Source organism: Myotis daubentonii, chromosome 2 (genome assembly GCF_963259705.1).
Source record: "Myotis daubentonii chromosome 2, mMyoDau2.1, whole genome shotgun sequence".
Taxonomy (NCBI): domain Eukaryota; kingdom Metazoa; phylum Chordata; class Mammalia; order Chiroptera; family Vespertilionidae; genus Myotis; species Myotis daubentonii.
Window position 1 is genome coordinate 134,983,266 of NC_081841.1, and position 14,225 is coordinate 134,997,490.

General features: G+C 44.8%; 1 non-coding gene across 1 annotated transcript; it reads left to right on the top strand.

Moving 5' to 3' along the window:
• Positions 1-5,374: 5,374 nt before the first annotated feature.
• On the top strand, positions 5,375-5,446 carry TRNAE-UUC (transfer RNA glutamic acid (anticodon UUC)). The gene has a single exon. It is a non-coding gene; the product is annotated as a tRNA-Glu (tRNA).
• The last annotated feature ends 8,779 nt before the right edge of the window (positions 5,447-14,225 follow it).

The following is a 14,225-nucleotide window of genomic DNA, read 5'->3' on the forward strand; positions in this document are numbered from 1 at the left end:
TTCAGAATTTTCTGGCTCACAGTGAATCTTATATGTGATGGCTATTATTTTTAGGCCAAGCACTGTCACATATATATACTGGGTGCCATGATCAACATTGAATTTGACATAATTCCTTATTGATTGTGAATCTATTGGTGATAATTGAGACATTATCTCACAGGGGAAAAAGAAAGTAAGTTTAGAAAGCTCACTGAACTCAGAACTGCTGGTGGGAAGTCTGAAAATGAACCAGAAATTATTTAACCTCCCACACAAGGTCCAACTTGATTTCCACCTAGCACTTAAATAGCAAACTAATTGAGGGTCACAGAGGGCCTTAATTTAAATATTTCAGCAACTGCCACGTGGAACAGGAAATATAAGCTGGGCACATTGTTTAGATGCCAGGCCTTGGAGTCTCTGGACACACACAACTCCAGAAAAACAAGAAAAGCTTGTCTCGGGCCCAGGGCTGAGCCCTGTAGGAGCAGATAGGGATGAGTGTGAGATGATCTGCCAAAGTGCTTCCTGCCTTAGGTGATCAGAGCAGAGGAAAGGAAGGTTGGGCGGGGGAGGGGGGGGGATAGGGAGGGGGGGGGCGGGGGGGGGGAGGGGGGAGGGGCGCGCAGGGGGGGGGGGGGAAAGAGAGTGTCTGTGAGGGGGGGAAGCACATCAGGAGACAATGTGGTTTCGTTATATATTACTAGAGGCCTGGTGCACTGGTTGGGTTCCTCGGCCTGGCCTGTGGGATCAGGCGGAAATCGGCTCTCTGACATCCCCCAAGGGGTCCTGGATTGTGAGAGGCTGCAGGCCAGGCCAAGGGACCCCACGGGTGCGTGATCAGGGCCAGGGAGGGGCCGAGGGAGGGCTCCACGGTGTGTCCAGCTCTTCTCGCCCAATCCCAATCGGCCGGACCAGCAGCAAGCTAACTTACCTGTTGGAGCATCTGTCCCCTGGTGGTTAGTGCACATCATAGCGACTGGTTGAATAGTCAGACACTTAGCATATTAGGCTTTTATTATATAGGATAGCTGCTCAGATATTGAAATTATGGCTCACTGAGACTCTCAGTTAGTTACTTTGCCATTAAGGTGCCAAGTGGAAACCAAGACTATTCCGCTGGGATTGATTGATTGATTACTGAATGAATGAATGAATGAGTCAAGTAAGTCACCAGTCAAACATTTACTGAGTACTGCTGATGTGTCAGGAAAGATACCGCACTTTGGAGATATTTTTTACCTGGCTGAGGAATGTTTTCTTCTTGTTATTTGCTGACTTAAGGGAAAAAGTAACTTGTATAGGAGGGTCCCCAAAGAAATGAAGACATTTTAGGAGATTGATGCATTCGGTAAATACTTATGTGTGCCAAGCACTGTGCTAGATGCTTGAATACAACAAAATAAGACCTGGACTCTGCCATCAGGAGTTTACAGGAGAGAGAGGCTGGGGAATTCATGTAGCCCAATGATTGATGGGCGGCCCATAAAACTTACTCCAGTTTTGGGAGTTCAGGGGTATTTGCCCTGAGTCACAGGATGAGTAGGAGTTGCTAGACTTGGGGGAGAGGTGGAGGACAGAGTTATATAATCTAAACAAGCCCCGAGGAAGCTCTGTCATCCCAGTGGCCTCCTGCGCTCAGATCCAACTTTAGAAACGAAGCCTAATGTTAGGCCATGAAGATTAAGTTACCCCAACAGGGGCAGGTGCTGTTACCCAAACGAGCTTTGAGGTTAACTTTGTGCCATAGACTGGGTCTCTGCTGGCCAGAGCTCTCCTTGGGAGAGTGGAATTTAATGGGTGCTTATTTTTGATGCCCTTATAAAGGGTGATTCCTGAGCTCCCTGAAATGGAAACCATCTAGCTCCTAGATGACTGGCAGGCAAGGCCCTGAATCACACCCACCACTTGGGCTAATGTAGATGCCAGGCAAGTACAATATGCCTGGGGCTTCACTCCAGCATCAAATGGTGGATGGAATGGGACAGCTGCCCAGCGACTCGGCCTTGGATGCATGGGAAAGGAATAGCTGCTCCTTGTGTCAACAAAGAGGCTTCTTTGTGTGTGCGCACGAACTAAAGAAATGCAGCTCACTTATTGGTCTGGCTAAACTTCAACAATCTGTGTGTTTTTTTTCCCGCCTCCTAGGAACATTTTGTTCATGCTGCCGGTTAAAAGGGGGCAGCTTTCACACAGAAGTACAGCAGGAAGTATTTACGTTAGATAAAAGGAAGGACTACTTGGCAGAATGATTGAGTGCAGGACTGGGTTCCCAAGGGGATTATGGAATCTGATTTTTATTCATGGAGTTCTTATTAAATAACTTAATAAGGTGGCAAGGCATAAACCCCCATCACATTTTTAAAAGGCCTGTGCTTTGGGATTCAGAGGAAGTGGGAGTGACCTGTGACCAGGGGGACTGATCTGGCATTGGGGTTTGGATCAGATATAGAGAGAAGAGTGGGGAGGACAGTACAGAAAGAGGTGGAACAAAGGGGTCAGAGCAGGAAGCACGAGGGACAAGAGGGCCAGAAAAAGTGGGGTGATTTGGAATGTGGTCTCTGAGAGGAGTGATAGTAGCAGGTTATGTGAGGACTGGATTATGGAAAGCCTGGAAGGCTTGCCCAAGGTGGTAGATTTTACTCAACAGGCAACCAGAAACGTTTTTGGGTTGTTTTTTTTTCCATGTTTTTGAGCAGAAATGAGAAATAATAGAAATGGTGCTTCAGGGATCATGGTCTTTCAGAGATCGAAGGGAACTTACTGTCATGTAGTTCAGTGTTTCTCAAACTCTAATGGCGTCAGAATAATTTTTGAGGGGAAGTGCTTGTTTAAATTCGGACTCCCAGGCCCTGTTCCCAGACGTTCTCATTTGCAGTATCTGCAATTAAACTAAGTGAATCTGCAGTTAAACAAAGCCATTGCTGATTCTGGCACCACTGGTGTGAGACCCAAACTGGGGGAAGGCTGCTGGCCTTCTGGAAGGCACTGTCCCAGGGGTCGAAGCAGGGGAGCCTCTGAGGAACCCACTGGGAAAAAGAGTCAGCCCTAAAGTATGTCCAGGCCCAGAAAACAGGCAGCTGGCTTTTGACAGTAGCAGTCCACAAGAATCTTTGGTTTCCCTTTCTCTACACTCCAATCTTGGAGGTCCTGGGAGCCTCGAAGGGAGAAAATGGGAAGAAATGAGAAGCAAGCAGATCACACCCTCTTTCCTGGAAAGCAGACCCTGGCTATGTTGTGCTGATAAATATTTAACCAGGTCATCACTATTTTTTAACCAGCCCACCAACTCTCCAAGGTAAAAAAGCCTTATCTTGGAGCATTTGCCTATTTCTGTGGTGTAAATACTCCCAGCATGGCCACCTCAGGCTACCAATGTGATGCCACTGACCACAGAGTTGGGAAGAGAAGCCCACAATTGTGAGCCAGTAGGAGCCCCATCCTCCTCGCCATTGCTGCTCGCCTGAAGTCATGCCCGAGCTGGGGTGGTAGAAAAGAACTAGAATAAAGATCGAGTTGTTGAAGTGTATATTGTTCTTGACTGTGCTTTATTATTTAAAGTGACCATAGGGCTTCCTGTTATGGTTCAAGTTTTCATCCAGTGGCAAGGGAAAAAGTGAACAACTTTCAGCTTGGGAATAATAAGAGACAAAAGTAAAGTTGCATTTTGGCAATATCCTAATGATGGTGTCTATCTGGTGTATGTATCACACGGACAACTTTTATCTCTAAAATTGTTACGATGCTTTAAAAAACCAAATGATCAAAACTGAAAGGTACATGTGAAATCTCAACCCCCAAATTGAGAACCACAGATGTAGGGTATTGTATAGTTGATGTTTGTTTTGGAAAGTTTTCCAAAACAGATGTCCCCCAAAGGAAGGCACTTGTCTCAATGATTAAAAAACAAACTGTTCAAAGATGCTAAGAGAGCATAGGAAGAACCACCAAGAGATGCGGATAAGACAGTTATACTGAGGGAAGGCAGGGGAGGACGGGAGTCGGGGTAGGGGCAAGTGATCAACCAAAGGGCTTGTATGCATGCAGATAAGCACAACTAATGGACACAGACGGGGGGGGGGGGGGGGTGGCAGGGCATGTACTGTGGGGCAGAAGCGGCAGGGAGAGGTCAAGGGGGGGAGGAGGAGACATAGTGTAATACTTTCAACAATAAAGAATTTAAATTAAAAAAGACAGTTATACTGACTTAAACCTCACAGATATACTGTTTTAAATGAACAAACATATTTGCATGTGTCTAATACCCCACAGCAGGTTCATCATCAGTGGGACCTAGTTTTTCTTCAGAGCTTCATTGTTTCAATGATGTGGGTCCTGTTCATTCCCTGTTAGGGAGCCTCGTCCATGTTAATAAATGCAAGAATAGAACGAACAGAATGGTCTCTCAGGGCTCATCTCCCCTCTCCTCTCGCCGACACAAGCCTTAGGGAGCCTCAGTTAGGGAGAAAGCGAAGACCTAAGTCCCTTTGACAGGTGGGGAGGGAGGAGGGAGACACGAGAACCAGCATCAGCGTCTGAAAGGGCTCCGAAGTGCCCGCCGCGAGTCCAGACAACTTGTGCGCGGCGCCAGCCGCGGCGAGGACACCGCAGCACCGGCTCCTGGTGCACTTCCCTCGCCCGCACGGCAAGCTGCAGCCGCACCAACTCTCCCAACGCAGCGCCGCTGCCGAGGAGCCGGGCTGGGGAACCGCAAGGACCCCGTCCCTCGGGACGGCTGCGGCCGGGACTCTGTCCCGGGTTGAGCCGCCTTTACAACCAGCACCGCCTCCGCCCACGACACGAAGCCGCCGGCGGCCGTTGGGTCGACAGAACCCGGAACGCCGCGGGCGGGCAGGCGGCCCTCGCCCCTGTTCCTGGAAGGATTGACCTGACGGGGACGGGCTGTACGGACGCCGTGGAACCCGCGGCCCAGCCGCTGCGGGGCCCCGGCCCCGGGGGTTTCCCAGGTGCGGGGCGCACGGGGGTGGCTCGGCGAGGGCCGCCGGGGAGCTGAGCTGGTGCTCGGGCGGCCGCGCTGCCGGGACCGCCGTCGGGGACAGGAGCGCCAGCCACCTTCTGGCCTCCGCGGCGGCGGTTTCAGGACCTCACACAGCTCTTGTTTCTTATTAATGAGTCTGAAATCTAAACACCAGTCCTTCTGTACTTGGAAACACCACATCGGTGTATATTTGGAGTCTGGATGGAGCAGGAAGGGATTGAAGGGCCCTCGGTAAAGAGCGAAGGGCTACAACGCGAGCCGGCAGGGGTTAACCCGGCGCAGGTTTCCCGCAGGCGCAGAAGCAGCGCTGACACCCGGGACCTGCGCGGCGAGGCGGCCGGAAGCGGTTGCGAGAGACTCAATTTGCCTCAGCTGGGCCTCGCCTTCGTCGTCTCCCACATGGTCTAGCGGTTAGGATTCCTGGTTTTCACCCAGGCGGCCCGGGTTCGACTCCCGGTGTGGGAACGCCAAGTTCTTTTCTTAATTTTTTATTCTATTATTACTAAAGCGCCAATTTAGGCGTAATAAGGCAAAGACTGGTCTTATTAGAAAACGCTCTAACCATTTCGGAGCAGCCCCGCGGGGGATGGGGGAGGGGTCGAGGCGGAGGGAGCTGAAAGGGTCTCTGTCTACCTCTGGAGTGGACGTGACGGTAAAGCAGAGGGAAAGGTAATAACTCTAAACAGTGTGAAGATAGTTCCTGAAATAAGGAATTAAATATGAGGTGAAAAAACGGGAAACAGCCAGTCCCGTGCTAAAATATATGTTCCAATTGTTTTTTTCTACCATAATTTTCCCTTTTACTGTGGATTTGGAGCAAATGATCAAAAAGTGCTCTTCTTTGAAAGTTGCCTACAGCTATTCCTTTGAGAAGGACAGCAAGATTTCCAGAAAAACAAACAAACAAACAAAAATTGTTAAGTGCAGAGTAGTTCGGTGTACAAGCTGTGTGTTTGCTATTCAAAGAGCTCACACACTAAGCCAGTTAATTGGGGAGGGGGTGGGGGGAGAAAAAAGAAAATTGGGTATTACAAATATTGAGGAGTTGCAAGAATTCATGATCTACTCAATTAGTATTAGAAAGCTTAGTACTGATGTGACGAGTCAGTTTCAAACTGTTACCCAAATAAGTGCCTCTGCTATAATCGTTTATCTTGCTTACTCTCCAAACAGTTGCCATTAGGAAGAACCTCAAGGTGTTTGGAAGCCACACTTCATTCCCACTGGTGGTGCACTCTGCAGGTTCCTCAGGTTCTTCCTAGGTTGCCATTAACACCGAGAAATGACTGTGAAAAAGACTTGATGTCCTATAACTTTGTTTGAAATTTGCTATATTTTTAAGTCCTTTGGGATTTTAAGGGACACAAAACAAATATCATCCTTCATGAGATAAATACTAGGCTAAATATATGCTCATTTAAAATTCCTAATTAAGAGCTTGGAGGAGAAATGGATCATCAGCTGGTAATTTGTATTTATCCAATCAAGTAGGACAGAACTGATAGGAAAATAAAAAGCCCAACCATCATAATACTAGGTAATATTTAGAGAGCACATCCTATGAACCAGGCTAAATGCTTTATACACCTTTTTTTCAATTTAATCTTTATTTTGTTATGAGCTAATATTATTATGACAGTATTAACCAGTGGCCTAGTAGGAAACTGATGACACATTTTTAATAGAGAGTTTAACAAAGGGACAATTGAGGGTTTAGTTAGTGTTTAGGGAAGCAGCAATAATGCAATCCTCAGGGCTTGTGGGCCTCAGCGGGCAGAGAGGGTAGCTGATGACTAGGGCTGCTACCCAGGAGCTGTGTTTTTTGTTATTGTTTTAAAACTTGCTTTTGCTTTCATATGGCAGGTGAGTTTCATTCAAATGAAGGCTGTCAAATCTATTCATCCTATTAATCATTCATTTTCATAAAATAGATTTTTGGCTTCATGGATTTGACAAAAGCTTTCTTTGGGTACCTATGATATGTAAGAGACTCAGAGCATAGTAGATGCTTCTACAGACATGTATCTAATAAAAACTTTACCTCCATGGGGAGATGACTGTATGAGTTATACCTGGTATTTTCACAGTCTTGCTTTTTTCAAAACAGTTTGCCATAATTTTCATTAATTATCCTCATAATCAGTTTTTAGATGCTTGGACTATTTGAGCGGCAAAGGCCCTTAACAGTCATTTAATAGAGCCCCTCGTGAAGCATTGGGTCTGGGATTTTATTCCTCCGAGTGCCTGGCATTGGACTTTAGATAGCATCCACCAAAAAATGGAATCTCCCCGTGATGTCCTAGCCAGATACCACTCCCTCAAAATCCTGGCTTCAGGATTGGGTAGAGAGAAGATACATTTTTAAAATTCTGTTGTATCTTACTTTTGGTTAGTGTTCACAGAACAATTTTTCTTTTTGAGGTTGTGAGGTTTATTTTATTTTATTTTTTATTCACCATATAAACATTTCTTGAAAGGGATGATCTTAACTTATTTGGGATATTTGAAATAGCCATATGTTCTCAATATGTTTCCTTTTCTGCTTACGGTCATAAACTCTGAGGGATTCTGCATTAAAATCACCTTATACCCATACACATATGTATTTATAGTTATATATATTTGTATGTTCCCTCTGAGGCATATGCTTTATCCAAAAAAATACCCTAAATAATTGCAACCTTAAAACTTCACATCAATACAGGACAGGGAAGGCAAATATGAATTTTAGGTCACTCATATTGTAAAGCTCAAGAACTTGGAAAAACACTGAATACTTGGAAAATTACTGGAACAAATCATCAAAAAAATCAATTTGCAAACACCTAGAAGACCACAGGGTACTGGGTAATCATCCCACATAGCTTTGTGAAAAACAAAGCTGATCAGATGAATCTAATTTCCTTTTGTCACAGTGACAGGCATGGTGGATGTGGAGAGCAGTCAAGATAATCTGTCCTGATTTAAGAAAGCTTGGGATTTTCTACTTTGTCGTGTACTCTCGAAGAAATCGAAGGAGAAGAAAACATAGATAAGGTTATTACCCTCTGGCAGTAACACATTTAAACCTGAAATTCAGGGCTCAGCTTCACCCAGATAGGCAACTTACACTCTGTCTGTGCAAAAATGACCTCATCCTCCTCCCCAAGTCTCTTTTGCCTGGATTCCTTGTTTTTGTAAGTATCACTCAGGTTCTGTTTGCACAAATTACTTCATCTCTCTGCTCCTCAGTTTCCTTAACTCTAAAATGGGAGTAATAATAGGACGTATGTCATAAGGCGGTTAAGATTAGAGGAGATAAATGCGTATAAAGTGTTTGGCCCAGTTTGGGGCCAATGAATGCTGGGGGCCACCACCAGACCCTCACCATCATTACCATGTTTAGTTCCTCTTTTTAATGGGCTTCTAATCACAGTGTTAAATCTGATCGTTTCTCCCTCTTCTGTGGCCCCCACATATGTCCTTCTTTTTCTTTTTTCTTGCATTTATTGGGGTGACATTGGTTAGTAAAATTATGTAGGTTTCAGGTGTACAATTCTATAATACACCATATGTATATTGTATTGTGTGTTCACCACCCCAAGTCAAGTCTCCTTCCACTTAGATGCCCTGTGCTGGGTCAGATGGTGTTGTTCCTGGGACTGCTGCAATAGGCACCAAGCTAGCTTCTCTGTCCCCCATCTTTTCCATGTCACATTCTGCTGCCTCACACAGCTTGGAGCCGAGCATGCTGCGCCCCTGCACCTAAACCTACAGGACTTGGGCCTGCCATGCGCTTCAAACCTACCTTTGCAGCCGAATTCTTACCTCTTTCCTCCATGAACCCCAGAGTCCAATTAATTTCTCATTGTGTCCTGTATTTGGCCTTTTCTCCACTGAAATTCTCTTATGCCCTTTCTCTAAGTATCTGCATCTTATCTCCATGATTTAAAGCTTAATTTAAATGTTACATCCTTCATGTTACACCCTTACCTCTCCTGCCAGTGGGAACCTCTTCTGATTCTCCTGAGCATCTGTGAACTTCTCTTCTGACACAAACTCCTCTCTAACCTCAGGTCTTAGCTTAGATGTGATTTCCTCTGAAAGTCTCTCCTGCCCCACTGACAGTGGGCGAGATGCAATGTTTCTCCCTCATTGAATTTACCACACTGCCATGGCCCCACTAGATTGTGCACCCCAGGGCCAGTGCCCTGCGCACAGTAAATAGGTAAATAGTATGAGCCAGACAAGGACTGTACTGTCCCGAGGAACGCCTTAGCTTCCAAGTTATAGAAAACCACAGGAACCAGTTCAGGACCAAGAGAGAATCATTGGCTTAGAGAACCAAGCTGCGGGAAGTGGAGTGGCACGGCTGGCCTCAGAGACAACCTATTCGCACCTGTTATGGGCCAGCTGTTTCCGCGTGGCAGGGGATCTGGGTACCGCCAGCTCCAGGTTCATTCCTCACAGCTTCCCCAGCTGAGCGGGAAGGCCCTTCTTAGTTTCTGTTGGAAAGTGCTGGGAGGAATTTACCTCATCTGGGTCCTGTGCTCTCTTATCATTATGATTGGCAGCCCTTGGTAGAACCACAGGGTGGAAAGGAAGGAGGAACAGGGATTAAAATTGAGCCCAAGAAATGAAATTGCAGTGATGGTTGCACAATTTTGTGAATATACTAAAACCCCTCGAAGTGTAAAAGGCTAAATTTTATGGTATATGAATTATCCCTCAATAAAGAAATGATGAAAAAAATTAAGCCAGAGATAAAGTCTTACTGGAAAAATGAGTATTTTTTATATTCCTTTTGTTTGAGTTATTCATTTATTACACAAGCATTTATAGTGTGCTTACGATGTGCCAGCACTGATCTAGATTTACACTTTAGTTGGGGAAGCACACACACACACACAAACACATAAGTAAGGTAAGAAGTTTGAATTTCATTCTAAATGTGACAGAAAATCTCGGGAGATTTAAGCACGGAGAGAATTCCACCCCCACGAGGAGCCCCTGGATTGGAGGGGCTTTGAGAGTCCTCTGGTCTCGTCCCCGGCACCAACCACACTTTCCTAGGAAGATGAGAATATTTTCGCGGATCTCTTGAGATGCCTTCCATAACTACATTTTCAGAATTTGGAAACTTTGTCATAAAATAAAGTTTCCTTGTGAACTAACCTAGATTTCATTATACTTTACTTTCAGCCCATTTGCCAGAGTTAGCCAAATTGCAAAGTTAGACTGCCCTCACTTCACCACCTGCAAGTTTATTTTTTGTTTGTTTGTTTTGGGGGGTGTTCCCCATCCACCCTCAGATTGGAGGATGAATGCTAGGAGAACCGACAGAACTCACTGAAAGGATACAAGTTAGAATCAGCCAGAGGAAGAGCTACCCAAGGCGGAGACTGGGAGGATTCCAAATACCAAACTTCTATTGTCCTTTCTCCCCGTGGAGTCATGCTACGTTACCCTCCCAGTAGTGATGTGTGACAATATGCATGGAATATTGCCAACCAGAGAAGCTCATTTTAGGTTTTATTGGGTCTTCATTATGTAGGCATGATTGATGGAGTGATTGATTGATTGCCCATGTGGTTGAACTCAGTCTCAGAGACTTCATCCGAAGTCATATGGTTCATCTTTCTGGCAGGGCCTGCTAACACTTTAAAACTATCAGGTGTGGCCAGCCCCTACCCTAAAAAAAGATAGTCCTATCAGGTACGACATAGCTTACTTCCCAGGATCCAGGGGCAAAAATCAGATCTCTCTTTGGGAAGCTCATAATCTTGAGTACGGGCCATTTTTCCTAGTTTTCTTCTCAAAGGACTTGGAGGAGACAGGATAGGTTACTGCCACAAGCTCTTTGCCAAAACATAGGTAAGTGTTCAGGGCAGTGGCTTGTACTGGCTCAGGCTTCTCTGCCTCCCCCGCCCCCCCGGCGCCCCCCCCCCCCCCCCCCCCCGTCCCCCGCCAGGCTTTCTAAGAAGAAGTTCCAGAAAGAGGGGTGAAGAGTGGCTGTGGGGAGCAGCAGGTCCTCTCTGAGGCCCACCCTCTTTGGCTGGCTGCCTCACATCCCCACCTTCTGATCTTAAAATGGAAACAGTGGGCCCTTGGGGTATGCCTGATGCTGGGGGTTTCTGCCTCATCTGAACAGCAGGTTAGTTTGAGGGGTGTCACCTGCACTAGGATTTCCATTGGAAGCTCAAAAGTTAGGGAATGGCAGAAGATGGATGCCTGTCAGGATTTAGCCCAGAACTTGCAGCATTTGACAGTGGACCTGGGGAATTCACCATTTTATCAGGGACCCCCACCCCCACCCAGTGGGTTTTAGTTACTTTGACCTAACATCTGCAGCAGTCTGGTTGCATCACCTTTTACCCTGACTGTTTTTGTATAAACTTAGCAAGTTCATTTGCCAGAGGCAGCAATCTGAACCATTTCTATCTTGCCTGGCTATCCAGTGCTGTTTTCTATTCTAAGCTCTAATGTAGGAATTGGTGGTGGTGGTGGTGGTGGTGGTGGTTGTGAGGTCACGTAGAGGAAGGCAGGAGATTTTATAAGCATCAGATGTGTTCATTGAGTAAGGTGGAAACCGTGAAGCTGACAGAATCAGAAGCTGCAGTAATTTTCCATAACCTGTGCTCATTAAGGTCCTGATTGGGGTTAATGGATTCAAAGGAGGCGAAGAGAACAATGCACTAAGGGAAGTGAAGTAGGAATAATCAGAATTTGGCAACAGCTCAGCGGTGGGGTGTTTGGGGAAGGGATGATTTGTTGACAACCCCAAGATGACAAGTATCCCCAGAGAGACAGAGAAGTGGGGCAGAGAGAATGAGATTTGTCTCCTCTGACAAATTTGAGGCACTGTTGGGACATCTAAATGGAGCAGCCTAAGACACAGGAAATCCAGGCTGGAACACCTGTGAAAGCAGACACCTATGAGGGCAGTTGTCATTTTCAAGCAAATAGGAGGCTTAGGGGTTTTGTCCCTGAACACTGCCTGGCTGTTTCAAACAGTGGGTGAGGGGCAGAAAGGAGAGTGATGAGCGTGTGATGGGAAGGTAAGAGAGGTTCTGTCACGTACCTGGCCCACAGTGACAGAAGCAAACTTTGTATGTAAACCTCTAGACCTGCAGTGACAGACATCTCAATAGCAACATCATAGGTTATGATAGATTTGATATTTATGATGATAATTTTCTGGCAGATGGTAGCAAAGTGTCTGGAGGTAGGTGTGACTTTTTCTGATTTGTTCAAAGTTACTATATAGGCTAGCAGAGGCTCTGGGGTGCTTGTTAGGCTATTTTTAAAGTAAGTCTTAGTTAATAACGTCTGCAAATTTTCCAGTCCCTTCTGATCTTGCTATATTATGTGAAGAATCAGGCATTTTAATGTTGGCACCCAACTTCTTTTTTTTCCTAAATATATTTTTGTTGATTTCAGAGAAGAAGGAAGAGATAGAAACATCAATGATGAGAGAGAATCATTGATCAGCTGCCTCCTGCATACCCCCACACTGGGGATTGAGCCCGCAACACATGACCCGGGCATGTGCCTTAGACCGGAATTGAACCTGGGGTCCTTCAGTCCACCGGTTGAAGCTCTATCCACTGAGCTAAACCAGCTAAGGCGTCACCCACCTTCTTGCATATGCTTTGTGTGTGATTGTGGGACACACTGGAAAGGTGAGTTGGTACAAATTTCAGGGAAAACCGTTCGGTGTATGTTGCATATCAAGAGCTACACATGTGTTTCTTTTATCTGGTAATTTTACTTTTAGAAATCTACATCAAGGAAAGAGTCAGAGAAAGGTAAAAATATAGATTTATGAACAAATGTTTTTCCTTAAAGCATCATCTATCATTAAAAATAATTGAAATGGAAAAAAGATCCTGCAATAGGAGAATGATTGAACAAATGGTACATCCACATGATGGAATATTGTACAGTAGTATTATATACAACGAAGGTTATTTACCAGTAAACACAGAAAAAAAGCAGTATCACAAATTTTAAATATAGTTTGAGTCCAACTTTGTATTATAGAAGGAAACATACACATACATAAAAACAGGAAGGAAATACACCAAGAAGTTAATAGTGGCTATATCTGGGTGGTAGAATTACAAGTGATTTTATTTTTTCCCTTACACTTATTGCAATTTTCTATATTTTTTGAAATGAGTATGTAATTGCTTTCATAATCAGCAACTTATTTCCCTGAAATAAATTCATATAACTAACTTGGGAGTCTGTGTTGAGTATGTTGAGAAAGTGTATATGAAATGTTCTATAGTAGTGTGCTCTCAGCTACCCCTCCCACCCCCACCTCCAGCACAAGTGTATTTTGGAGCTGTCTAACCTTCTGTGGGCCTTTATTTGCTGCTGTCTCCATTTAAACTTGGGTTTCTGGGCTGACCCCTGCAGTGGATGGGAGAGAGCAATGAAGAGACAGGCTTCAGGCCCATTGTATCAGCCTTCCTGCTCTCACCCAGGGTGATGTGGGCAGTCTATTTTTTTATCCGAAAACATAACCTGAATGCCTTGGGGCTTGCATAGGAAATGCCATTTTAGCTATATAGGAAAAACAAAACAAAACCCCCCAAAACTAAGAGCTTTTTTCCTAGTGGTTAGAGACTGTTTAAGTGCACAGCGTAGATCCTGTAAGGTCTTACTCGTCCGGTAACTTTATCTGTCAGAGCACTGCCTTGTCTTACTGCTCTTTTGCAAATGAAGATCAAAGTGCTTTTGTTTTTTTAAAAATATTTCAAATGGAGTTTTGATCCACTACTCTTTAGCTGGTGTAAAAGGCCCTGGGGAGATTTGTCAAAACGAATTTCTATATAGAGAATCACAATAATTTGAAATTCTTATTTGAAGGTTAGCAGAAACAACTAGTATTTTCACAACCGGAAAAGAGGCCAGTGTCAGATATGACAAAATAATAAAAGGGAAAACAAAATTCATTCCATGTTAGATTCAATAGTGATAAAAACAAAATGAATGAAAACGTTAGATATTTAGAGAGTGCTTAACCTTTTAAACACAATCTTCTGAGGACTTGATATAAATGTATCTATATACATACATCTATATTATAAAAAATTCAATTTCCAAGAAAGTTAGACCCCCAAGATTTCATAAATTTCCAGTTTACTACTCAATTACTCTTTTTTTTTTTTTTCCCCAGGTTGTGTGCCCCAAAGAGACCTATAGGGAGGGGGACATAGCAAGTAAGACTGTAGTTTTTCCTCTCAGGTAAATGAAA